The 27,637-nt window shown below is 34.3% G+C and overlaps 1 protein-coding gene across 1 annotated transcript in view; it reads right to left on the minus strand.

Annotated features, from left to right (window-relative positions):
* LOC145673569 (uncharacterized) overlaps nt 1-27,637 on the minus strand; it is a 68,820-nt gene that overhangs the window by 23,706 nt on the left and 17,477 nt on the right. The window lies entirely within an intron of this gene.

Genomic DNA, 27,637 nt, shown 5'->3' on the forward strand with positions numbered 1-27,637 from the left:
TCAATAACAACCCATACTGATACTATATCCAAAGCTCGACTGAACCCCTTTTGTCATTTTTTTTGTTAGCTATTGAATACGACCTACGATTTCACTTATGTGAATTACATTCTTCATGTCATACAAACACTAAGAAAAGATTCACTTGAAATGCATATAGACAGGGCATCTGCAAACCTACTGGGAAAATTCATACTGCATTTTAAGCCTTTGGGTTTTGTCAAACTATGCCATTGTTACTTATTACAAAACATTCACTTTGAAAAATTACGTTATGCGAGACCTTTTAGGTTTTCTGACCCACTGTGTGTTGGACAGAAATAAAGTGGCAAGATATCCAATGGCTGAGGTATGAAAAATTCTTCGGTCTAATTCAGTATAAATTTCCCATAGATCGAAACGACGTCTTTCACACGCTGCACTTACGTCGCCGTCGAAATATTTTAGAACGAGGTATAGAAATACCGTCCATATACAGTGATCCGAATCAGACGAAGCATTAGAAATTCAGAGACCTGCTTCTATTGCTCCGTCCGATTGATCATATTTATCACGGAATTTTTATCAAAATTTGACCCCACTGCAAAACGCTCATTTTACAGAACTTCATATTTCGAGTCCAGTTCAACACGGTTGTAGAGTGTTGTAAAACTGTTCAATCAATGGTATTGGAACGTTTTTTGAATGTTCTAATGTTAAAATGAAGGCCTTAAGACGCAATTTTCTTTAAATTACAACTAAATTATTTATTCCTTTTGATATGAAATTTCTGATTATTAAAATGTTGCGTTGTTGGGTAAATGTCATACTTTCCACCTATGCTAGAAAATCAACGCATAGCATCAAAGTATCGATCTGACATCACTAATATGTCAATCACGTTACGTAGAATTTTTAACGTTACATTCGAATTACTTTAAGAATCATTAATCGCTAAAATTCTTTAGAAAATTGAAATCCTTATACAGTAAAGTAGGATTTTTGACTTATTTTCTCTGACGTTGCAATGCCAGAATTCTAATCTGTATTACGATCTTTACGTGTATTCAAATATATCTATATGGTTAGATTGATAAATATTCACGCACTTTTCAGAATTAGAGTCTTCTAGAAATGTCGAGCTTTCCATACCTTGTAGTTTTCTACTGTTTATAAGAGATACCTAATATTATGATTGTCGAAATCGACTTAGGATACTGATGATTGCATTGACACATTCGACCAACGCGTTATTACTATTAGAGGCTTGCAGAAATCCAAAGGTTCCAATGCTGTAACGTCCTTATGGAATTTTCAGAATTAAATAGAGTATTACACGCTTTTGCTTGTACAATTTAAATTCGTAACAACCTGATGGAATGGTATGCGAAGAAAAACAAAATCGTTAACTGGATTTCTAACACTATAATTATAAGGTAAGTCAAAGAATATCTCCCGGATATTATTTGCATCATGAAAACTTGTGCCTATTCTTAATTATTTTAAAAATAAAAAAGATGTGTGAAGGAAATGCTCCTCTGTATATGAAAAAATGAAACAAACCAACATTATATTATAAAAGTAAGACACGGGAACTGTTAGAAATACAGCTGATTCAAGAAAATGGGAAATTTTGAAAATAAAATAATTTCATGAAAACACTTATAATTATATCTCATACTCTAATTATATTATTTAATAGAAAATATATTGTCATTTTCGAATACACAAAGAGAAATCAGGGGAGCTAGGAGGTCATTAAATGTCACAATTTTTCGAAATTACACATTCCAGAACAATTAACGTATAGCAGTCAACGATATTCGTGCTGTGTGGGACGTTAGTCTATCTTGGTAAAACAAGGCAATGTCAATGTGTGAAATCTCTGTAGTTGTTGCATAACAAAGGTTTCAAGCATGGCGAGGTAACGTATCAATGTGACTATAATCGCATGACTATCCTTGTTCTCAAAAAATAAGAAATGGGTTTTTGTTCTAGACCCATCACACCGAAAACACGTTGAGGACCACTCCAATCATCCATGATAACTAAATAGCAGGGAGTCGTTGATAGGCTTGCGTACGTTATTCAATGTTACAAAACAACCACTGTTGCTAACAAACAAAAAATAATATTTCCCGTTTCTTGGAATTACCTGTATATTTTCTAAAATGTTCAGTGCATACCTTCAACTGGGTTTCTATCATATTACATGTACTAAGGAGAATAGGAGGTTTAAAAATGTACGACAAAATCTCCTTACGAATTTGTTTTATTACAGAGAAAAAAAATTATCACAGAAGAATATCATTTAAAATAAACTCTTGCATGCATCAATGTTTTGGGAAATACAGTATTTAAGAGGAAAAATTTGCCTACTATTTCTCCACACGTAAGCTTGTCATACAGCTTGTCTATCAGTAGCTCAGAAAAGGGTAAATCACTTCATATTAAATTTTGCACTGCATTTAGCACTCTCTCGCGCCTAAACTTTTTTCTACGTTATTTCGGTAGAATGAGGGTGCTATTAGTAAAAGAACGAGTTTAAATCGACGCTAAAAATGGAGTATCGGCGACTGAATTACGTAAGGGGGTGAAATTTGGTACATAAAATCTTTACTAAAACCATGGGCAAGTATCTACGCTTTAAGGGATGAGAAAAATTTGTGTACTTTTCTTACTAGATAAGTTTACCGTATAGTATAAAATAAATATATTATAGATTTATCATACATCATGTGATGCAGTTTAGTGATTACTGTTTTGCTAGCACAAATTAGATTTTCATGCAAATGTCATGAAATGTTATTCTGCAGTGAACATATGCATCTTAAACACAATATATAGACAAGTTTCGATATTCCAAAATGTGTAACGTCTAAAACCGGCAGGACTTGTCACATAAGACTTTAGAAATATTTTCAGGCAAATAAAGTACTTTCACAATTTTTCTTCTAATTAAAACCATTTTACGGTTCTTCAGGTGACCTTTACTTATGTGAAGTATTTCACTTCTTGGGAAAAATACGCCACGGAATCACACTTTCTTCGTTCGTAATTCATATTAATGTTAAATATTACGTTTCCGAGCTACAACACTACAAAATTCGCGAGACAAAACTTTGTGGATACTCTTCGTTAAGTATACCTACATTTCAAGGGCTTCAAGTAATTTCAAAAGCTTCATACATTACATATTATTCTTTCAAATGCATGCTTAAAGGAGTAAAAATTACAAGGTAATATATGCCTTAAATTGTGACGAACACTCATCATTTAAAAACTGTTATACCGAAGAAACTAGAAAAGGACTTCAGATTTAAAATAAAACTTTGGGAAACATATTTTTTCTCCACCTTTACGAACGCATTTTGAAAAAAGAAGACATTTCATTTATATTATCTCTGTTAACTTCGTCTTCCTGTGAAAAATACTTCCTGGAACGGGTGAACACTTGACTACAGTAATTAAAGATCAGGAACCTGCACAGATCCTGATCCGAAAACAATACTGATTAACTTACGCCGGTTGTATTTACTTTACGATCTATGAAATTTGAATTTTGAATATATGCATGGGTTTATTGGGCATTCTATTGCAGAGATCGCACTTCGGTTATCAGGTGTGTGTTTTGCTGGCTACAAGCAAATAAAGAATTTATTGTGCATATGTGCGCAAAGTATGAATGTGTACTGATAAGTGTTAAATTTTGCAACAGCCCTGATTTTATTTGAAGTTTTGATAGTAATTTACACAGTGTAAGTTTAGCAGCAAATGTTCAACACTGAAGAGAATAGAATATATCCTTCACCGTCAAACATTAGTATACATTAGGTAATATACATAATTCATTTTATCCTGCGATCAAAGGAACCCAAAGGCTTATAGACTTAGAAATAAAACTACCACTTGATGTCATTCTGGAATATAAAAGCCACTCTGGATTTCTATCACCCACTTTCATAGAATTCTGTTGTATAATATTCCCTTATCGTAATTACGTCTACCAAAACGCTATATAGCGTTATATTGAAGAAGAATTTTAGGATTCCCATGCGTATTGCTCACGCACGTGACGTGGCCCACCTTTTCCAGACATCTCGGTTACAGTATTTGTTTATTAATATTTGGTCTCTTCTCATTGTATATACCATCTATACTTACACCAACGTACATTTTCTTTCATTTCACTTCACGCTAAGCAAGTTATTCAAAACATTCTTTTCTCAATTCGTCGGTTCTTTCATGTGTTAATAACCAAGTGTACACTACGATAACCTGGACTTTTGAATATTCCATGTAATCCGTCTGAATTGAAGGTGAGATAAGTAGGAAAACAATCTTGTGAACCTGGTCAAGACACAGTATCTCCTTCCATCTCGATACCAAGTAGTGTTGACAGTTCATATGTTAAAAGATACAACAATAACTGCGTCATAGGCCTATACAAATATCTACATTAATGGGTATGATTACAGCTAGAAAACCTATCACTCATTTAAGTATTTATACGTTTTAGGTTAATTTCTCTTACAACGTGGCATCATTCGTAAAAAGATTCAGAATTTCAAGAACTAGTGAACTTTGGCAATAGGTATATAAATAAAAGTTTACTAAACGGGCTGCAAGGATCATTGGCATATGTGAAATTGTTTCCTGGTTTCCAGATGCCTTTCTCTGAAGGAGGAAAAATCTTCAACGCCACCATACTCAGCTATAAGGGAGAGTGTCCTACTCCGGAAAAAATCCACGAAACCTGTTTACTTACTTTATATTTTATTTATTTATTTATGTTCCAGATAAAGCGAAGTTTCAATAATCAACGGACAGTTAACAAAAAAATTAAGGGAAAAAGTTCCTTAATAATGGCAACGACCTCACGAAGGTCGGTAAATGAAACTGACCTCTCGGAAGAGTATAACGAACGAACATGCTTGCCGCTGTAAGACGTATATTTAATAGAAATCGGTAAGCATAAATTCCTCTGAGTCTAGGCACACCATATCAAAATTATCGAATGCCAAGACAATCTTTCAATTAAAACACAAATTATCAATTAAAAAAGAAAACCAAACTTCATTTAACTTCTGAAAATTTTTTTCTTCTATTATAAAATTGTGTCGACGATGCTGAAGCTGTCATATTTCAAACGGCAAGATTCTTTCTTCAGTCTATGTCAAAACTGTATTCTATTCTAAAAGAGAGTAGCGCCAATTATCAGTTTTCATACACTGAGTTCTTATATGAGATTGCCACTATTCATGTCACATTGTTCTTTCTGATCAGTTGTATCGTTTTAAAAACATAAATAAAATTGAATTGAGTTTTACTAACAAGGGAAGTAAGTGTGGTGATAAGCGGAGATCTGCATGTCTTACAAAAGTGTTTCGAAACAAAGCTGACAACATTTCGGAGATGATTCTTGACAGCAAGATAATACAGAAAGTATAGTTAAACCTTGGCGAACAAACGTTTTCTTTCTGAGTTAAAGGCTGCAGAAAACATGAAAAAATAAAATTTAAAAAACCTATTCCGTTTTCGGGCCAAGATTTTACTTAGGAACTAGTATGTGCCTTATCCAAATATCCATGTTTCATAATCCTGCGGTACTTCCGCAACAATTTTTATTGAGGTAGTTGGTGAGTCCTTTTCATTTTATGCCCGTAGCGAAAATCCCTCTACGAAAATTGTTTCGTGAGTACCTGAGGTTTTTGAAACATGAATTTTTGGATAGGGCGCATATTAGGTTTTAAGTGTCTTCTTGACCGGACTACGCTAGATCCTATAGTTTTAGAGCTATAGACTTTAAAAGTCACATTTTCATGTTTTCGGCAGCTTATAACTCAGAAAAGAATCATTTGTGCACCCCGGTTGGTCTGTTCCTTCTCTGTTATCTTCGTGTCAGAATTCACTGCCCAAATTTTGAAGGTGTTGTTTTGAAACAACCTGTACATATATTTATTTATTTATTTATTTCATTTTCCGCCGTAAGAACTTAGCGTTCATGGCTTCGTCAAGAGATACAGTTACTATTATAAGTTATAATAATAATAATTGCAAGAGATATGCTACAATTAGTAATACAATTATTAAAAAATAATATATAATAATACAATATATGAAGTAATAATACAAAATATATACGTAACAATAAAACAAACTAAGTGTACTTTTAGAGAAAATATAAATTTACCTTGTTTTATATATTTTAAAATTCAAATAAATCTAAATATTTACATTATAAAGAAAGATCACAGTGAAGATATTCATCTAAACCATAGAAAAGATGTTTGAGTAACAGTAACTTGAGGTGTCTTTTAAACTGCAAGTTTGGTATTCGTTTGACACGATCTGGTAATTTATTATAAAGTTTTATTCCTATGTGGTGTAACGAATTTTGAGTTCTTGTTAGACGGAAATTTTGGATATGAATATGATTGGTTGTTCTTGTGTTGTATTCGTGTAGGTCCGAGTTGAGTTGAAAGTTTCTTTTATTCATATGTATAAATGATGTTGTTTCTAGAATGTATATACACGACAATGGTAATATTTTAAGTTTCTGAAACAGTGGTCTACTTGGTGTATGAAACGGGACTGATAACATTATTCGTAACATTTTCTTCTGCATAGTAAACACTTTCTTTGCATAACAGGTATTACCCCAGAAAATGATTCCATTCGATAGAATTGACTGAATCAATCCGAAATAAATTGTTTTCAATGTTTCTGTAGTTAGAATCTTACTAACTTTACGTATAAGATATATTTTCGCGCTTACTTTCCTCAACAAATAATTCACGTGATCGTCCCATGTTAACTTAGAGTCTAATTTTATCCCTAAAAATTTACAAGTGTCAGATACCTGTATGAGTTCCCCGTCTATACGTATTTGATGTATATTTAGAGAGTTCAGTTTTCCTTCATTGAAACTCATTATAGTTGTTTTCGCTGCATTTAAGTTAAGTTGGTTTGCTTTTATCCATTCTGTAATTTTATCTGTCGTGTTCTTAAATATGATTTCCTCGGAGCAAATGTTATTTGGAATTTCAATTAAAATATTTGTATCATCCGCAAAAAGTACGCTTTTGTTTGGAACTATATAATCAGGAAGATCGTTAATGTATATAAGGAAAAGTATAGGACCTAATATTAATCCTTGTGGAACTCCGTGCCTAATGCGTCTTACCTCTGACTTGGTTGGACCTATTTCTACATATTGCATGCGGTTAGTCAAATAGGAGTGGAACCATAAATTAGCATGACCTCTAATACCATAACTACGCAATTTATTCAATAAAATTTTATGATTAACAAGGTCAAAGGCTTTTGTGAGATCCAGAAAAATTCCATATATTTTATTTCTTCTCTCTCTCGCTTTATATATATCACTTAGAAAAGCAACTACAGCATTGATAATTGATTTGCACTTCCTAAACCCAAATTGGCTCTTCGTGAAGATATTATTCTTTTCCAAAAAGGGCACCAATCTGTTATACATAACTTTTTCTAAAATTTTGGAGAAAACAGATAGAATAGAGATAGGACGATAATTTCCTGGGTCAGTAGTTGATCCTTTTTTGTGTATAGGTCTTATTTTTGCAAGTTTAAGATCTTCTGGAAATGTTCCCGTTTTAAGAGAGGAATTGCATATATCAGTCAACGGTATAAGAAAATATTCGGCACACATTTTAAGCAAGTAATAAGGAATATCGTCGGGCCCGGAAGATTTTTTCGTCTTCATTTTTTTAATAATCGATCTTATTTCTAACTCTGTGGTAGGTATTAAGTATATAGATACAGAATTACTAGATAATTTTATGTTGTTAGTCTTTTCAGACTCAGAATTTGAGTATGTTTTCGCAACGTTGGCAAAAAAATCATTAAGTAGGTTTGCAATATGTTGTTTATTTATTTCTCGGCCATGCTGTATTATTTTTTTAATTTCTATTTTTTGCGCTTTTGATGCGGTTGATTGTTCATTTACTACTTGCCATAGTGTTTTGTTCTTGTTATCAGATTTAGATATCCTATTTGATGTGTGCATTTTCTTTGCTTCTTTTATTACTCCTTTAAGAATACTTCCATATTTATTAAAATATTCTTTTAGTTTCCTATTATTCGTCCTTTTCACAATTGTATGTAGTTGTTTCTTTCTCATGCAGGAATTAATTATGCCTCGTGTTATCCAGTTGCATCTAGTTTTGTGAGAATATACCTTTATCTTTTTAAGTGGAAAGGCTATTTCGAAATAGTGCCTAACTGTATTAATGAACTGTCTGTATTTATTTTTACGTCGTTTTCTAGTAGTGTGTCCGTCCAGTCTTCCTTGCTAAGAAGATATTGAAAGTACTCCACGTTCGTTTCATGAAAGTTTCTTGCCCACTTACATTCTTTTCTATCAATTTTCCGATCTTGGGGTTGAAGTGTTATGTTTATTTGAACTGCATTATGGTCGGAGAGTGATGTGTTAAGATTATTTGCTTTAAAGGAAGTAGTTTCATTATCTATTATAATTTGATCTATACAAGATTCTGAGTTTTCTGTAATGCGGGTTGGAGTGTTTATAGTGTGTTGTAGGCCGAAGGATTGCAAAGTGTTTGATAATAATGTTAGGTGATTTGATGGTGTCAGGAAATCAATGTTTAGGTCGCTACATAATACGATTGGTTTACTTTCTTTCTTAAATAGAGTTAACAGTTGTTCTAATTTTTCAATAAAACGGGGAAAGGAGCTGTCAGGTGTTCTATACATGACTATTATAATGAACCTATGTCCTGATTTTTCGATTTCTATTACTGCATGCTCAAATGTCTGTTCCTCATTCAGATACATGCTGTTGTTTTTTACCTTATACTTTAATATTTTTCTCACAAACATTAAAGCACCACCGCACCTACTGAATGTCCGGCAAAATCCACCAACACATATATAATTTGGTAGGACTGTATACTCTATTTCATCTTCCCTCAACCTGTGTTCGGTAATACAAATTACATCTGGGTTCATCAGCTCAGTGTCGTTTCTGATTAGTATGTCTAGTTCATCTATTTTATTTCTAATGGATTGTATATTCTGATGTAGTACCTTTAGTTCAACTGTATTATATTGGTTTGATTGATAGCATACTGACCTAGAAGAGGTACCTATGTCGATGAGTGGAGCATTTGTTATCTCTTTGATGCTTAGATTTTCATCAAACTTAGATACATGTTCCCCATTAACTACTTTAGAAGTGATATTATTGTCTCGTCGCATAAAAAATCATTATTCCTGAGTTTTTCGGGTAATCGCCTTTGTCGATTGGTCACACGCGTACTACTACTTGGGGCGCCTATTGTTGAATGTGTATGTTTCTTTTGTGGTGTCATGCATTGAAAAATTGGGAGGATAACTTTTGCGTTTCTTTTGTTGTGTTCCGAAACGTTTTCATTGCCTTCTGCGTTACCATTAAAGAAAGCCATGGATTGCGAACTCTCAGTAGATGTATCTGTACTCCTTCTTTTTTAAAGTTACATGTTTGGTTATGTACTGTCTTTTCACTATTAAGATTTACTAGTGTCACTGATATACGCCCCAAATTGTGAAGCATCTCTTTTGCTACAAACAACATTTGGCTATCCTCACTGTGCATTTCAAGCAATCCATTCCCCATAGCTAAACTAAAACTTACGTTGGAGAACTGAAATGTGTTCAAAGCTCTAGAGGCATCTTTTACAACTGTATATTTAGACGTTACCTTTGTATTATTAGTAACCTGTTTGCAGGCTAAAGATTTTGTTTGCCCATTTCTGTACTGTACTATACTATATGATTTTGCACTGGACTTATTACTTATTAATTGATTTACCTTGTCTACAATGAAAAGCTTACCTCTGCGGTTTAAATGTAGACCATGCTGAGTATGGTGCGTTCGGTCGAGAGACGCAAGATCGACAATATGTACATTAGTATACTTGTTACATAATTTCATGATTTCCTGATTAGTTTTCCTCACATTTAAATTGACACAAGATTTATCAATTAAGTCGTACCGGTGAGGGACTGTACAAGCTAGAACATTGGTATTACCTAATTTACCTAATACACTTTCATAAGCAGCTATTACACTATTTGCTTCGTTTTTAGATACATCATTAGTTCCAGTGATTATTAACACATAATCCTCTTTTGTGAGTTTTTCTGTTTCTTGTACGCAGTCCTTCAACACTTGCTCAGATCGAGCTCCTGGCTTAACAAAGTTAACTGTTCTTACCTTGTTTAGTTTGTTGCTCATAAGTGTACCTAACCCACGACCTTGGCTATCTGATAATATAACTAGTTTCTTCAGGTCACTTTCCTGTCCATTACTCCCTTCAGCATTCCTATTTCTTCTGTTGTTTTGTCGAGTCACATTTACGTCTAATTTTGTTCTCAGCTTGATATGGGTTTCACCATCTTCAAAGAATTTCGGAACACTTTTCCTGTCCTGCGACGTACTACTTTTAAAATGTTCTTTGACCATTTCACCTTCAAGCACTACAAATATATTCTGAGTTCTAATGCCTTCTGGTGAACCTACCTGTTGATATTGTGTGGTTTTTACATTACGCATAGTTTGCGACTTCAGATTATATCGCGGTTTACTTTTATTTGTCTCGACCTTTTCTTTGTCCTCCAATAATTGCGTTTCGTATTTGCTGTTGTATATTACATTTACATTGTTTTTCTTCTGCCGAACATTTCCAACAAATTTCGATGAGTTTTGAGCTATTGGTTGGTTGACACTATTATACATTGAATGAGGGACATTGTTTCTTTTCACCTGTTCAAGGGTGTTGCTTTCTTGCGAGTTGGGGTGTACATTAATATTGCGTTTTACAATTTCACTCCAGGATGCACTTGTATTTTCGTTTTGAGAGATCTATCCATTATTTTGCAGAATGTCTTTAGATAATATGTCTATTATTAATTGTTTCGATAGAATTTCTTCTAGTTTTGCATTCAGTTCTCTTTGCAGTTTTTCACAATTAATACAAAATGAACCCTCCATTGTATAACATAAACAAAATTCTAACACAAAGAAGCTATAATTTTCAATATCAATGCGATTTTTCTGAAGCCATGATTTCAGCGTAAACCGTAAAGTTAAAACAGGGTAAGCTGGCAACGCTGACTTTCATAGAGATTGCAGCTTTGAGATTGCAAATGGCCGCCAATTTATTGTAATATATTTTTCAAAATTCTGAGAATCCACTACGAACTAATAAAATGAAATCTACACAGCTATCATTGTTTTGGCACAGCTTTACACTTTTATCCATTGGAGACTGGATTCAACATTTCTTTTACCAACAGAGGGCTAACTCGCATTTAAAATACTAAATTAATACTTCTAGTGGAAACACAAATACAAGTTTTGTTTACGTTTCACAAATTATTCATATCTCAGTTTCTATCACTACGAAAGTACATTTTCGATGTTCTTGTTACCACTGCTTAATTCACAGATAAAATAGTGTAGAGTAAGTTCTTCTTAGAATAATATTACCACTAAAATTCTCGCAATAAAGCGGGAGCATGTCTCGACGCGTTTACCTCCCAACTGGAGGTACCTCTGTAAGTAGGTATAGAAAGTAATAGCATGCCAGGCCGTAAGCGCAACTGAGTCAGCAAAATATTTGTGACGTATTATGTCAAAGATAAATGCCCTTGGCGCGACGTCAATGACCAAGGGGTACATATGACCACCGCTCAAAATTTCGCAGGGGTATCTTGGCATATCCCCTAAATTTTGGCAGCGGTACATAGCACAATCACCTTACATTTTAAAAATTGCTAAATCTGAAAATTTGGTATGGTAGCTTAGGAGCCTGGTATGTACCCTTATAAGTTAAAGGGGTTTATCTCTTTCTCTTTCGTGGCTACAAAATTGCGAAAAATTGAAATTTAGGGGGTATTTGACTTTATTGAATTTGATGAAGTCTTATTCTTTCATATGATTATATGGGCGTGTACAGGGTCTATGCTATTTTATAAGACATAGGTACATTTCTTCAAAATTTTGGGAGGGGTACATTGACCCACCCCATTCATTTCCATCTCGTTCCCATTTACGGTTAAAATTTTGCCAAAATTAGTACCGATACGTGTTCGGTTAATGACCCAATTTATTCTCTTTGATGAAAGTCTTCTTACCTTATATGGTAATATTGGCGTGTACAGGGTCCAATCTTTTTCATAAGACATAGGTACATTAATGCACCACTTTGAATATTTAGAAGGGGTACATTGAACCACTCCTTAAATTTTAGAAATTGCTTAATTTAAAAATTTGTTGTAATACTATAGGGCACGAGTAAATATCACTATAAATTATTGTGGTTTTACTTGTTCCTTTTCATAGGTAAAAAAAAAAACAATTAAAAATGGAAATTTCGGAAGTTTTTGATCCAATTTATTCTTTTGATAAGGATTTAGCGCAGTATATGCATATGTAGAGGGATTCATTTTCTTTTATTTACAAGTATATTTCGAAACTCCCTTTTCAAATGTTGTTGGGGTACATAGGACAATTTCTTAAATTTGGGAACTACCAAATAAAAAATTTCGGTAAACGTTCTCTAGGACCCGTTCTAAATTTTGGTGCCTACTTTGTTCCCCTTTCTGTATACAAAAGTAGGTAAATATTCAAATTTCGTTGGATATTGACCTATTTTATCTTCTTTGATACGGTTTTGTTATCTTATATCATTATATGAATGAGTACAAGGTTTATTACTTTTCGTACTCACAATCCTGTTCCAATTTACTTTGGAGTTTACTAGCTGTCTACAAGCACGTTGATTTCGCCCTCTATGTTTCGCTTCGCTCACGCCACAATAGTTTCTTTTCTTATTACGTAGTTTATGTTTCCTGTTTATTCGTTGATCACACTACTCCCGTTTATCTGTGGATGAATCGTTACTTCCTTCCAAAATGTGAACAGTATCTTATTCAAACTCATTTTGTTCCACAAGAAATTTATTTTCTCTGCACTGATATTCTTGGTCTATATTCGGTATCTCGATTTCTTTCGATTGACACAAATTTCCTAAGAGTTGACATTCCTGTGTTTCTTCCTTCACAGTACTGCATATCCTTTCATTTGATTTATCAATTTCGATTTTATTATATTTTTTGATGTCTATTTCTGGCTTTCCTGGACATTCTTTAGGAATTTCTTCCTCTAACCTCACAATTGATTGGTTGGTATTTTTTCTAAATTCTTTTAGAGTCTCAGCATGTTGTTCCCTCACATCTGGTGCAGATACTGTTAAATTCTTAATGTCACTTTTTAGTTAGAACAGTTCCCTCAAAATTAAATTCAATTTATCTTCTATTCTTAAATTCGATTTAACACCTCGTCATTTACGTTCCTCCTTCTTCCTCATTTAAATTTCTCGCATTTGGATTGTTTACCCATTCACATTGTTCATCACTATCATTGACAGAGTCCTTTCTCTTATTCACTATACGTGACATTCTTTTCATTCATTAAATAACCCATTTTGGTTCCCCCTAACATTAGGATCCGATGTCTACTAAATTTCAAATCGTATTTATTTCCTAAAAGATCACTAAATTTCTTTTCGCAACTTTAGACACATCATTTCCCTAGGTCCAAGACTGCGAATATTCCGCAGTCGAATCTATCTCACTTTCATTTGCTATAAATATGACATAAAGATGACTTACTACCTCCGATGATTCCCTTTGGAAGAGTTTATCTCTGGCGACTACTGGTAAATAACTGCCAAGTTCATCCTCCACAAATTAGTATAACGACCTTATGCAGAAGCAGGAGAGTCCCAACTTTATAGATCCTGATGCTGGATGTCGCCAAATTTGACCTGCCCTTCCTGGATGTTAACGCGAAACGGAAATAGATTTAATGCAGTAATGCATCCAAGTTCTGAATGTAGACAGCCCGTACCCCAGGTAATCGAACGTATGAAGTGAAATTACTATTAGATATAACAGAAAATCAAAAATATCAAAAGTGTGATTAAGATTTATTGTATTATTGAATTAATAGAAACTAGGTAACATAATACATGCATATACATATAGATATACAAACATAAATCAGTGAATATGAATCGATGACGTTGCTAAATCACCTTATCTGTACATGACATTAATAGCAATTGTAGTCCTTTAGATACCAGCAGAATTCCACAATTCGTCTAAAGATATTGGAGATTAGGACGTCGGTATCATATGTAAGTATCATTTATTTTATTTAACTATTAGTAGTTTTAGAGTAGTTGTAGGATGTTCAATAAATTTTAGATTCTTTTCTTTTACGAGTATATATACTTGGGATATGCTAGTATCACTTAAATTGCTGTTAGTAATATATGATTATTTTTATTACAGTCTGCTGTACTGGTCCTACATTTGTTTAAGATGAATATAACAGGTGACGTATGTTGTTTTGGTAAACAAGGATGTATGTATATATTATTATTATTATCTTCTAAATATTATTATTTATATTCATAAAATTATTCATTACGACATTCCACATTTTGTACCATTATCATTAATAAAATTAATAAATTATTTTTCTATAATCTTGTTGCTACTTTATATATATATATATATATATATATATATATATATATATATATATATATATATATAATTAAACATACCTAAACACCCTTGTACCAAACAATTAATAATCTCTGGCTCCAGTATGCGATAGTCTGAATGGAAGTTGTAATTATAATTAAAATACCTCTACAGCATATCCTAGTAAACTTCAGATACTTCCATCAACACCAATGATATTTCAGTAGGCATACTTCATTGGTTTTCATCGAAAATTATATGTGGAACTTCCAAAACCATTTGCTGATCCGTGTACAGATAATGGGTTATAATTACTAAAATTAAGATAAAGTCCCGAACAGAATTTAGATAATATGAAAAGACATCTGATTTTATTAATGAGAACCCGGAGTGGGTTCAGCTATTAGCACATCATTTCTTCAATTTGCATCTGGCTGAGATAATATTATAAATAAATTTTAGGTATAGTTAGATATAATTCTAAATTTCATCTTGCAGTTTTTCCCGTTCTACAATTTATAATTTGAAACAGTCAGTAATTAAACTTAATATTTTTTAAAACAAATTCTATCACTTTTTTAGTTTGTTTATTATTTAACAAAAGAATAATTTATTAGATCTTAGTTACTTTATTCTTTTTTTGTATCTTAGAATTTTATGGTGCAGTATTGTACAATTTTTGGCCAATACTTGGAATGATTGTAGCTTTGCCAACATTACGTTAAAACTTCAGAATAAAATTAAAAGCATAATTTAGTAATGGTTATTGTAAACAAATGAAAACATGTTCAATAATTATACTGCCATCTAGGAGTTTGTAATGCCATCACAAAATGTGGGGCATTACACTAAGTTGATAACAACACCTTTTGGATACACCCCAGATATTAAACTATTATCCCTGTTGCTTAGTCAGCTCATGTTGAAGATCCTTGATTTCATTCATGATAAAGGCCTATGAGGAGGAATACTAAGAATGTGAGTCTGACGAGGGATCATGATAGTGTACTGGCGGTGTTAATAGTGATTGTTATTGGTAAAAGAAGGGCAATTTCTACATCAAAGGTGAGGAAGATTACTGCAATGAGGAAGAATCGTAAAGAGAAGGGGATTCATGCAGATGATTTAGGGTCAAACCCAAACTCAAAGGGAGAACTCTTTTTTCTCGTTCATTAATAGTTCTTTTTGAAAGGAGGGTTGAAATAGCTATTATAACTAGAGAATGGTAGTAGTTAATAGAGCAGTTGTTAGAATTGTGTTGATTACAAATTTCATATAGATGATCATTTTGATTGGAAGTCAAATATACGTTATATATTAAATAGGCTAACCGCCTCAATAAATAGAAATATAAAGGAATAATCATACTACGTCTAAAAAGTGTCAATATTAGGCAGAGTTTTGAAATCCAAAGTGATGTGTAAGGGAGAAATGTGAAAGTAGATGACGTAAGATGCAACTGGCTAGGAATGTAGAGCCAATGATAATATGTAGGCCGTGAAAGCCTTTTGCTATAAAGAATGTTGACCCATTTACTGCATCTGCAATGGTTAATGGGGCTTCAAAGTATTTATATGCTTGTAGGGCCGTAAAATACAATCCCAGGAGGATTGTAAATAGTAGACATTGTGTGGCTTGAGTGTGATTAGCTTCTATTAATCTCTGATGAGCTCATGTTACAGCGACTCCTGAGGCTAGGAGAATTGCGGTATTAGGATTAAATGGAACAATTCTTGCAGGTGGCCAGAATGAACCAATTTCTACCGTTGGTGCCAGTCTACTATGAAAAAAGGCTCAGAAAAATGAAGAATACTTCAGAGACAATGATTAAGATTATGCCTCATCGAAGACCTAATGTTACTATAATAGTGTGTAGTCCTTGATATTTTCCTTCTCGGGTAACATCTCGTCATCATTCAATTATAGTTAGTATTGTGATTAGTATACCAAGGAAAATTAAAGAGGGGTCATATTAATGGAATCACTTAGTGAGGCCTGTAGTTGTAATTAAGCCACCTAAAGCTGCAGTAAGTGATCAGGGTCTTTAGTCAATTACGTGGTAAGGTTGATTTTGTGGTGCTGACATAAGTAAATTCTCTTAAATATAGTGTTACTAAAACTGAGAATACGTAGGATTAGATTACTGCGACGGAGGATTGTAGTATTAGTAAGGTAATTTGACCAATTATTAATCAGAGTATGGATAGTGATAAGGAAGGTCCAGTGTTACCTAGGAGTGTTAGAAGATGTCCTGCAATTATATTTGCTATTAGTCGTACGTCTAAGGTTAATGGCCAAATAAAGTTACTAATTATTTCGATACATACTATGAATGACATGAGAGGGGCCGGAGTTACGGAAGGAACGCGGTGAGCAAATATGTGTTGAGTGTGATTAATTCAACCATAAATTATAAAGCTTCATCATAAGGGGAGTGCTAGGTTAGTGTAAAGGTTAAGTGACTAGAAATAGTAAATACATAGGGGAATAGACCTATAAAGTTGTTAAATAAGATAAAAGAAAATAAAGAAATGAATAAGAAGGTTCTTCCTTTATGGCGGGTAGGGCCAAGAATGGTTTTAAATTACTTGTGAATGGTTAAGGTAACTTTATTTCATAAAATATTTGAGCGCCCTGGAAGGAACCAGAATGGTATGGGAGTAATTAATAAACCAATTACTGTTCTAAGTAAAAAAAATGAAATCTTTGAGTTTTACGTCCCACGGTTATGCCGATTAGGCTAAAGGAGACGGTGATGATGAATAATGAATGAAATGGTGGAATGAAGAAAGTGGGAGGAAACGGGAGAACCCCGAGAAAACCCACGCACGCGGTGTTTGTCCACCACAAACTTCACTTGGCCTGTTCTAAATCAATTGAATGATATATTTATAATTGAAGTAGAGGGATAGAAAGTTGAAAAAAGGTTTGCTATCATTTTCAGTTTATGGTTGTTGTTTTAATATTAGTTATGTCTAGTGTAGGACAGGGAGTACTTGAATTAAAATATATAATGGAAGCAAATATCAACTAACACAAGTAAAATAGAATGAATAATTTGAGTCATTTTATGGGTAAAATTTGAGGAACAGAAAACTGCTATTGCACAGTGGCTTAATCTTGACACGCTTATGTCATAGATTAACTGATTTTTCCCATTGGAAGTGATTGTTATTTTACTATCTTTTGGTTTAACAGACCATTGCTTTCTTTCAGCCATCCAATGAAATTTTTTGTATTATTTTTGCTATTCAGTTAATGAATACTGAATGAGGACAGGCTTCAACAACAATTGGTATAAAGCTGTGATTAGCTTCACAGATCTCTGAACATTGACCAAAGAATAAGCCTGTGCGTCTAATATTAGCTGCTACTTGGTTTAGGCATCCTGGTGTAGCGTCTGCTTTAATTCCAAACGCTGGCATACTTCATGAAGAACGTCGGCAGCGGTAATTAGGATACGAATATCAATGTTAATAGGTAACACAATGCGATTATCTACATCTAATAGACGAAATGAATTAGGATTTATTTCATTAACAAGGATCATATGAGTCAAATTCTGTTAAGGAGAAGTCGGAATATTCATAGCTTCAGTATCATTGGTGTCCAATTGTTTTAAGAGTAAAAGCTGGTTGATGGATTTGAACGAATAATTATAGTAAGCGCAGAGAGGGTAAAACAATATAAGATTAGTGTGATGGCGGGGAGGATTGTTGAAATAGTTACTTGGGTTTGTCCTTCTAGTAAGTTGCGGTTAATATATGTGTTTGGTAAGAGAGAGGCTAATAAATATCCTACAAGTACTGTAATTATAGTTACGATAAGCATTGTGTGGTTATAATAAAATACTATGTGTTCTATTACTGGGGATGCAGCGTCTTGAAGACCTAGTTGATTTCAAATGGCCATTTCTAAGAAAGATAGGTATTATCTTATATTTGGGGCTTAGGCCCAATGCACTTATGTGCCATCTTAGAAATTTGTTAGTAAAGGAAGCTCTGCATAACTATGTTTTGCGGAGGGTAAGTTTTGAAATCATTCTAGGGATGTTTGTTGATCTGAAAAAAGTACTGGTCGAGCACTAGCAAAGGCTTCTCATATAATAAATACAAGGACTAAAACAGCGACGAAGGAAAGGAACGAGCCGATACATGAAACTATATTTCATGTAGTATAAGCATCAGGATAGTCCGAGTATCGATGTGGTATTCCTATTAGACCTAAGAAATGTTGAGGAAACAATGTGATATTTACCCCTAAGAATATTACTAGAAATTGAATTTTCAATCATGTTGGGTTTATTGTTGTTCCTCTGAAAAGGGAAATCAGTAAATAATTCCTGCTATGATAGCAAATGCGGCCGCTATAGATAGTACATAATGAAAATGTGCTACTTCATAATAAGTATCGTGTAGAACAATATCTAATGATGAATTTGCTAAGACCACCCACTATGAATAAAAAGATGAATTCTAAAGTTCATAAAATTGAGGGGGAGTAAGTGATTTGAGCACCGTGGAGTGTGCCAATGCATCTAAATACTTTGATTTCTATTGGGACGCCAATAATTATTGAGGCTGCGGTAAAATAGGCACGAGTATTAACGTCTATACCAACAGTGAATATATGATGAGCTCATACGATAAACCCTGGGAATCCAATAGTCAGTATTGCATAAATAATTCCCAATACACCAAAAATTTTCTTTTTACCACTTTTTTGGGTTACAATATGTGAAATTATACCAAATCCTGGAAGAATTAAAATATATACCCCAGGGTGACCAAAGAATCAGAATAAGTGTTGATATAAAATGGGGTCACCTCCTCCGAAGGATCGAAGAAGGAAGTATTGAGATTTCGGTCACTTAGTAATATTGTAATACCTCCTGCTAATACAGGCGGAGATAACAGAAGTAACACGACAGTAATTACTACGGACCATACAAATAGAGGCATTCGTTCTAGAGTTATTCCAAGGGTTCGTATATTAATTACGAAATTAAAATAAATTAACCAATTTACCCGGTAAATTTCCAAAATTGGTCCGGCAATACAGCATTTAACCCTTAATTTGGAACACAAATATACAAGGAATAAAAAATCGGGATAACACCTATAACGTTTTTAGTAACGTACAAATACATTATTCAACATGTAAGGTAATTTGATGCCGTATATAGTGTTTGCACTATCATAGTTTATAATGATACCCACCTTCGCTGACGCACACCTTCTCTGCAGATCGGGTCACTCCTCTGCGCTCCTCTCGTAACTTGCGTAGCTAGCATTCATGCTTTTAGTGACCATCTAGCAAGAGTTGGTTAGTGTCTTTTGCGCAATAGTTCTTATCGTATGCATACACTGAAGTTCCCCTAAAATGAATCTGTCCTCAACCCAAGAATGATTATTTAACATACAAAAAGTCGATTTACTGAAAAAGAAGTATATATGCAAGGAATTTGTGCTGGATCTGTACGCAGATCTGCACCGCATCGCCAATTGGTAACATTATGCAAACCCGACAGTCAACTATTAAAATAAACTTTACTTAATTAACATGACCATATTTACGTACATCAGTGCTACCTTCTGGAATGAAGGATGACCAACTGGCGACGCAAATGTAAACTTAAACCATTGCTATTTTTCTCCAGCGGAACTGGGACGGCGATGTAAATGTAACTCTATGCCAAAATTTGGGTTCTAAAAATGTTGTCCGAACAGATTCGTGAAGGGGGGAGGGGCGAAGAGAACATATAACGTCGTTGTTGACGTCTCCATTATTCCCCCACTCATGCTCATATAACTGTTAAATACAGTGTGATGGTGAGACACTGCAATATGATGAGTAAACCTAACCTAACCTTTCCTACTCTGCCCTACACTTCAAAATAATGGCCTAAATAAAGATTGTAATGTAACCTAATTTACTCTACCCTACATTTGGAGCGCTCACCTCTGGTGCGTGGGGTCCCTTGTTCGACTGCAGGCCAAGTAAATTTGTTTTTGACAAGATCATATCCATGGGTTTTCTCAAGGTCTTCCCGTTTCCTGCAACATTCTCATACGCCCAATTCTTCTATCATTCACTTCTCTCCCTTAGCATAAATGGCAGGTTAGATGACGTTAAACTTAAAAAATTCATTTCATTTTGATACCTTACATTTGAAAATAATGGTTAAACATTAAGCAAACGTAACCTAACCTACTCTACCCCCCTACCTTTGAAAATAAGGCAAAGCATTGAGCTAACGTAATCTAACTTAACCTACACTACTCTACCCTACGTTACCGTTTTCTACCCTAATATTCCCTAAATATCCCTATCCTACCCTATACTTCAGTGCAAAAACCGAACGTTGGATTTTAGACAAGACGATATTTGTGTGAAGTTTAGCGTAGTTTGTAATCAAATATTATTTAAGAAAAACGGACTACCCACTCTTAGTTGAAAATGTCGCCTAACAGGCGGATAAAGGAGTTTGATCAGCTAGAACAGAGCTATTCTTCTAATTTTTTTGCAATTTAATATTTGGACTCTACATATCTATATTTGATTTGGTTTAGAGTTTACCACCCCTTTCAGTAGCGAGGCTATATAAGATACAGTCCTACAGCTTAATATAAGATCCGAACTACATGAGCTCTCGCCGGCGGATCTTCCACGCAATCCCGCTTTCAAAAAAAAAAAAAAAAAAAGCGCTCCGATATCTATTATAAAATATCAGAAACAGCTTCTTTTTTAGTATTTGATATGATTTTTTAATTCTTTTCTGTTAAAGGATATGTTTGTCCAAAAGTATTAAAACATATTTGCCTTCAACTTCACCCGATTTCTTCCCATATCTAGTACAAAAGTTACCACATGCTACGCGAATCAGTTTTCAGTTCTTACTGCACTGTTTTAGTCAATCAAATGCATGATATTGCATGACGTCATGTCATAAACGTTATAGTTTTATACAGCTTCCGATTACTCCTGGAAAAATTAATCCTTTTTCACAAACTGTTCGTGCAACGATGTAAGATTCTTATCCAAAGATAAAAGTAATCAATGGATTATCTTATCCGATCTTAATCTTCTGTTGGTGCAACCGGGCATAAGTGGTAGATATCTACTTCAACTTCTGGTTTCAATTTTATCTAAAAAAAAGAAATGGGTGGTCCTGTAAACTGTCTTTAAAAGATTTTATTTTAAATGAGAAGTAGTTAAGCCAAGTTTCATGATACTAACTTAAAGAGATTCAGAGATACCGACATGTTATATGAGTAATAATTGCTATTCTCACCTTTTTCCTTCCCTTTTATTACTAAGATATAAAAAGAATGCTGAAAAACCTGTTAAATTATATTAAATTGGAAATCCAAATACCAAATTTCAAGTTCCCGGTTCTACATATTACGGAGATAAGGATATCCTATTAAAATAACTCCTACACTACTTTCTCCTCTAATCATGAAATTTCAAAAAAATTTTCTTAGTGGTACCTCACGTCACAAATCCTAGAATGGCCTTATCCTGGCCCAAATAGATATCCTCCAGAAATCTTCGAACACATGATGCAACTGTTTAATTTTAACCATCTACCGGTAACAGATCTTATGAAAAAAAAAATGGCACAAAAAACAAAGAGGCAGAGACGCAACTTTACTGAACTATTTGATGGAGACCTAGGCTTACCATTAAACCCAAGAGTAACGCCTCATGTCATAGGAAGACGCAGCCCTCTCTTCAGGGTGCACAGGTGAAAACCAAGCTTTTAGAGGAAACTAAGCAAATAATTTAAATGAAGATAGCTCTGAAGTAATAAATGGACTGAAGCAAGTAATGCTTGGCAAGAGAACTGTACTGAGGCAAGTCCTTCATGCTTTACACAAAAGAAGTACAGCAAAATTCAACGAGCTGTATCATACTTTAGATCAAACTTTTCAGGGCTTGTTTCACGAACCTGAAAATTGGAATGGACTTGATTCACAAGAAAGCGAAGAACTCTAGAAGTTAGAACCTGTGATTTCGACCAGTGATAGAAATTTTTTTTACAGGGCAATTTCACTGTGTATTTTTGGTATCGAAGATTGTTGGCCATGTGTTCGCCTTGCTGCCTTCGAGGAATTTCTCAATGTGTTCGGCGAAAATACTTTTCTCGATGATGGTGGGCCGTCATCACCGGATCTCCTTCAGCAGCTTCGAGACGTTATAACTGATACAGTATGGGCTCATCATGGCAACACTATTGCAGTAGAGCGTGTAATAAGAAGGGATATTGTTAGTTATGTGTATGACGAGCTACTACATTTCAATAACCTACGTAGATACGCAGCAGCAGAAATACGCATGGGAAATCGTAGTGCTAACAGCAACAATTTACCGGTGGTGAGAGGTAATGTATATATTTCATTAAGAAATAGGAATCATTTCGTTGCGTTGTTGCCTAAAGAACATACGAACAACGAAACTTGAAATATTTGTGGTGTGAAATAAATATATTTTCACCTGTGTAAGTTTCGTGATTAGGGCGTGGTTTGCTGCCGAATGAGTGCAAAATTTTGAAAATCGGCAAAGGTCCCCATAACCCTTGAAGGTTATTTTATGTCGGTTTTGGAGGGGAAGTGAAAAGTTCCGACAAGAAATCGTTATAATTTCATGCTTTCAAATAAGGGTAAAATTTTGAAATTCGGTAGAGGTCCCCATAGTCGAAGTTGTCCCAAAACATGGTTACAGGCGGAAGAGTGTTCCCACAGTTAGAGCTCGGACACCAGCAGATAATATAGTCTTAGGTATTCCTGGCAACAAAGGAGCAGCAAAAGGCATTCAGATTCCCCTTGATGCTGGAAATTATTGTTTTCCGACAATGTCACACGTATTGTGCATCACACAAATGACTAAATTGTGCGACAAAGAATAAAATACTTTGAAGGCACGTATTATGTAGGTGATATAAATACCAACGAAATCTATGCCTTAATTGGACTACTTTACACAGCTGGCACTCTGAAATGCGGATATTTGAAGGTGAATGACATGTGGTCAACCACTTTTAAGAATCCGATATTCCGCTGCATTATGCCTGGAACCCGATTTTGTTTCCTCATAAACTGTTTACGGTTTGATAGTAAAATGACGAGAGATACAGGAGATAACTTTGCGCCTATCAGAGTCTTGTGGGAAGAAGTTATAGTGAATGACAAAACGTACTATACACCGCATGAATATTGCGCCATTGACGAGCAACTTCTTGGTTCTCGAGGACAGTGTTCCTTCCGCGTGTATATTTCTTCTAAACTGACAAAGATGGTATAAAAATCAATTGTCTGTGTAATTCGCGAACATTTTATATGGTGAACGCAACACCGTACACTGGAAAGGTTGAAAACAGCGCATGTGAACCTGTACCTCTGAAATTAGTGAAAGAACAGTCAGAGACTATTCGTGGAAATGACAGAAATCTAACCATGGATAATTGGTTCATGTCGGTGGAGTTAGCTAATACGATGTTGAAGGAGTAAAATATTTCACAATACAATGGAGATTTCTCAAGATTCTCTTCCTGGCAGAAAGAAAAAGTAGATACTACAGAGCTTGCATTTGATGGACCTGAAACATTTGTTTCCCATTTTTCACGAAAGGTGAAAAGTGTTATTCTTCTCTCTACTATGCATAGTGCCAGATCTGTGAATGCAAAAATTACGAAAATTGAAATAATTCATTTCTATAATGAGACAAACTGTGGAGTGCACGTTTTGCATGAGCTAATGAATAATTATACAGTTGTAAAACAAGGGGTTGGCCGTTTCGTTTATTCTACGGAATGCTGGACCAGGCTAGTGTAAATAGCATAGTACTTTTTAGAAATGGTGCAGCTAGTGACTCCTCATATGCAAAATAGGCCTAAGACCCCTCTTTCAATCCATCTTTCAACTATGATCAGAGAAGTTCATGGTGTAGAAGATGACATAGAAGAGGGTCAAGCACCTACACCAAAGCAAGGCTGATGTTATTTGTCCCCGAGAACTGCAGATAGGAAAACAAAATCATTCTGTCCCAATTCCCGGAAGCCAATTTGCACTTAACAAAAAAAGTTTGTTTGTACCAACTATGTCTAATCAAAACTGATGTGTATTTCTAGTAATTAACCATTAAATGCTTCTTAAGGAATGTGATAATGTCTTTCTTTCAGAAATTCAGAAAATACTTACAAGATATCCACATATATTTTAGGGGTGCTGAAGCACCCCACTATGTAAGCACGTGTGTTAAATTTGACTGTGTTCCCGGGTTTTGTGCTCAACCTCGGAGAATCGGAGTAAAAACCAGGTAATGTAAATGAAGTGCTAGAACTGAATGAATGGACTTTAGAAAGAAATTTGGACATAATTACGACTACAATAATGCACAGAATCACTGTTTGGCCAGAACGTAAATTATACCTGAAGACTGAAGGCAAAACTGAAGGAAAGAATTACAAAAATTCATCGGTTTCAAACATCCAATACATATCAGCTTAATACATATCGCATTCATTTAAAGTACAGTTATAATGAATTAGTTCATCTGGTTATTCTCGTTTGGCTCCCACGTAGATGACGTACGGCCATTGCTGTGAGAGATTTGAGACCTATTGCCTGTCGTATATTATATGGTTCTGATAATAGGTTAATTTATATGTACACGTGTCAGACACCCTCGCTGCTCAACCGGACGCTAGACTAGAATCTAATCCAATACAGTCTTCCTTGGACTCATTCATTGCGTTTAAAGGACAGTTTCTCTCACTTAATCACATAGTTGGTACATTGTCTCATTACGCGCATGCGCAACAGATATTCAAACCAGTTTTACTAATATTATCAGATTTGTTTTGCGCCTGTATTAAACATACTAATACCGGAAAAGTATTTTTGACTTAATCAGAAACAGACGAAGAATTCTTTAAACATGCAAATGCTTCTGAAATGTATGTGTCCTTAGTAGTAGTTTAAAATGATGTACTTTTGCCTTTTGTGTGAAAGATGCTGTATAATTACCAGGGTTGGCAAAAAACCGTGCTTTTTATTGAAAAACAAAAAACCTGTTTTTTGCTTTAAACCCGTTTTTTTTAACCAGTTTTTTTTTTTTTTTTTTTTTTTTTGTTCTAAATAATTTGCTCTATGCACTTATATCACATATGGAAAGAAAGAAGTTTGTGCCACCTTGTTGTTACTATACAACAACCGGGTAATGCTGGAAGGAGTCACAAATTTGAAGCAGAATCCAAACTGGTTTTCAGCTTACATCTGAGAGAAATTGACCTCCGTTTAAACTCGAAACCGGGAATATTTGGCCACAAATGCGATATGTCTGGCGACTCACTCACAAAGGACTCCTGATAAAAATACGTTGTACTGATCTTAACCTCCTTGTCAATATAGATGTCAAGAGTCATTTCACAAGTACAAAAAGATAAACAATTACACAAGGGAAACCATTATACAGAATTACATATTGACAATTTCAAAGTACTGCAGAGTACTGAACGACTAATTTAGTCAGAGTTAGTACACTACCACTTTTATTAGTCAAAGTTAACGAAATACGACTTAATTTCCATATCAGTAAGAAAAGTGAATAAAGATACGAATTATTTGAGTCCCCTTTGGATCTGAGCCATTTAGACATAAATAGATAACAAAACTACTTGCTATTTCAAAAAATGTCTCTCATGGGGTTTGCATGATCACCTTCCCCAAAAGTAAAGCATTTCGATGTATTTTATCAATAGCAAATATTATTAAAACGAAACAATATTTAGAAATTTCCTTTGATTGCAGTTGCATAACAGAAATAACAAACTACAAAAAATCACAAAAGGAACATTCTTAAACCCATAAAAAAAAAGTGTTTTTGTATTACAATCTCTTTGACTAATGAATGGGGAATTTAGGTCTGAATATACGAATAATATACGGGAATGAAACGTGATAACCCACAAATGTGTATTCATCAAGACTTTACAAACACTTAAACTTTTACGAAAATTTTCCTTTGTTGGTTTAAACCACTTGGTTTTTTGAAAAAAAAGCTGGTTTAAACCAAGGTTTAAAAAAATCTTGCTTTAAACCAACCAATCCTGGTAATTACTATCAGTAAAAGTGGAGAATCAAGTTGGAGAATTACAAATGAAACAGCAACGAAGATAAATTTGCAAGACATCTATTAGCTCATGTTCCGCCATACATTCACACTTTAGCTTTATTACTGAAGAAGTATGCAAACTTACTGATGAACTATAATGCACTTTCCTTATGGTTTGGTTTGTATGTGTGACGTAAATGTTGGTCAAATAACGGGGAACGCGGTGAGTTTCTTACACGGGGAGATGTTTCCAATCATTTTGTCTTACTTGTTACTGTAGATATCAACAATATTCTCGAACCCAGTTCCACAAACTCAATCATATATCTTATGGCTTTTTTTTTTTTTTCTTCAGAATTCGGGATCAAAATCACCACATTTTTGCCTCTAACTTCCTATCTAACAAGACAAAACTATTTCCTTACTTTCGTTTGACCGCTTAGTGCTGAGTAACTAAGAATTGTGATACTTACGAAGTGAGAAGTTTCGTGCTTCAGCTCAAATATTTGACTCAAGAAATTTCAAACATTTTTCAGGCGGGATGAAAAGTAATTGATCTAATAACAAACATATACAGTAAGTACATAGTAACGAGTCCAGTCTAGTAACATTAGAAATATCGGTGTAAAAGTATCACTGCTACTAAAAGCGGTGCAAACTCATACGATGAGACCCGCTATTATATGGTGCCCAACCTCCTATTGCACTTAGTATTTCAGAGTACTTTTATTAAGTAGTCTTTGGACTTGACAGCTGTTTATATCTTGTTTAAATTAATGCTGAGCGATCGTTTAACGTTTAAGCACCTGCTTATAAGAAGAATCGCTCTTGATATTAATCAAAAGCTTGTGAGTATAATCCGAACCCTCAAGGTTGGAGCAAGGAGAAGGTTGATATTAATTTACCGCTACGTTAGAATACTTACTTCATGGCTACTCATTAGGTT

This window comes from Thermobia domestica, chromosome 16, assembly GCF_964235325.1.
Source record: "Thermobia domestica chromosome 16, izTheDome1.hap1.1, whole genome shotgun sequence".
Lineage (NCBI taxonomy): Eukaryota > Metazoa > Arthropoda > Insecta > Zygentoma > Lepismatidae > Thermobia > Thermobia domestica.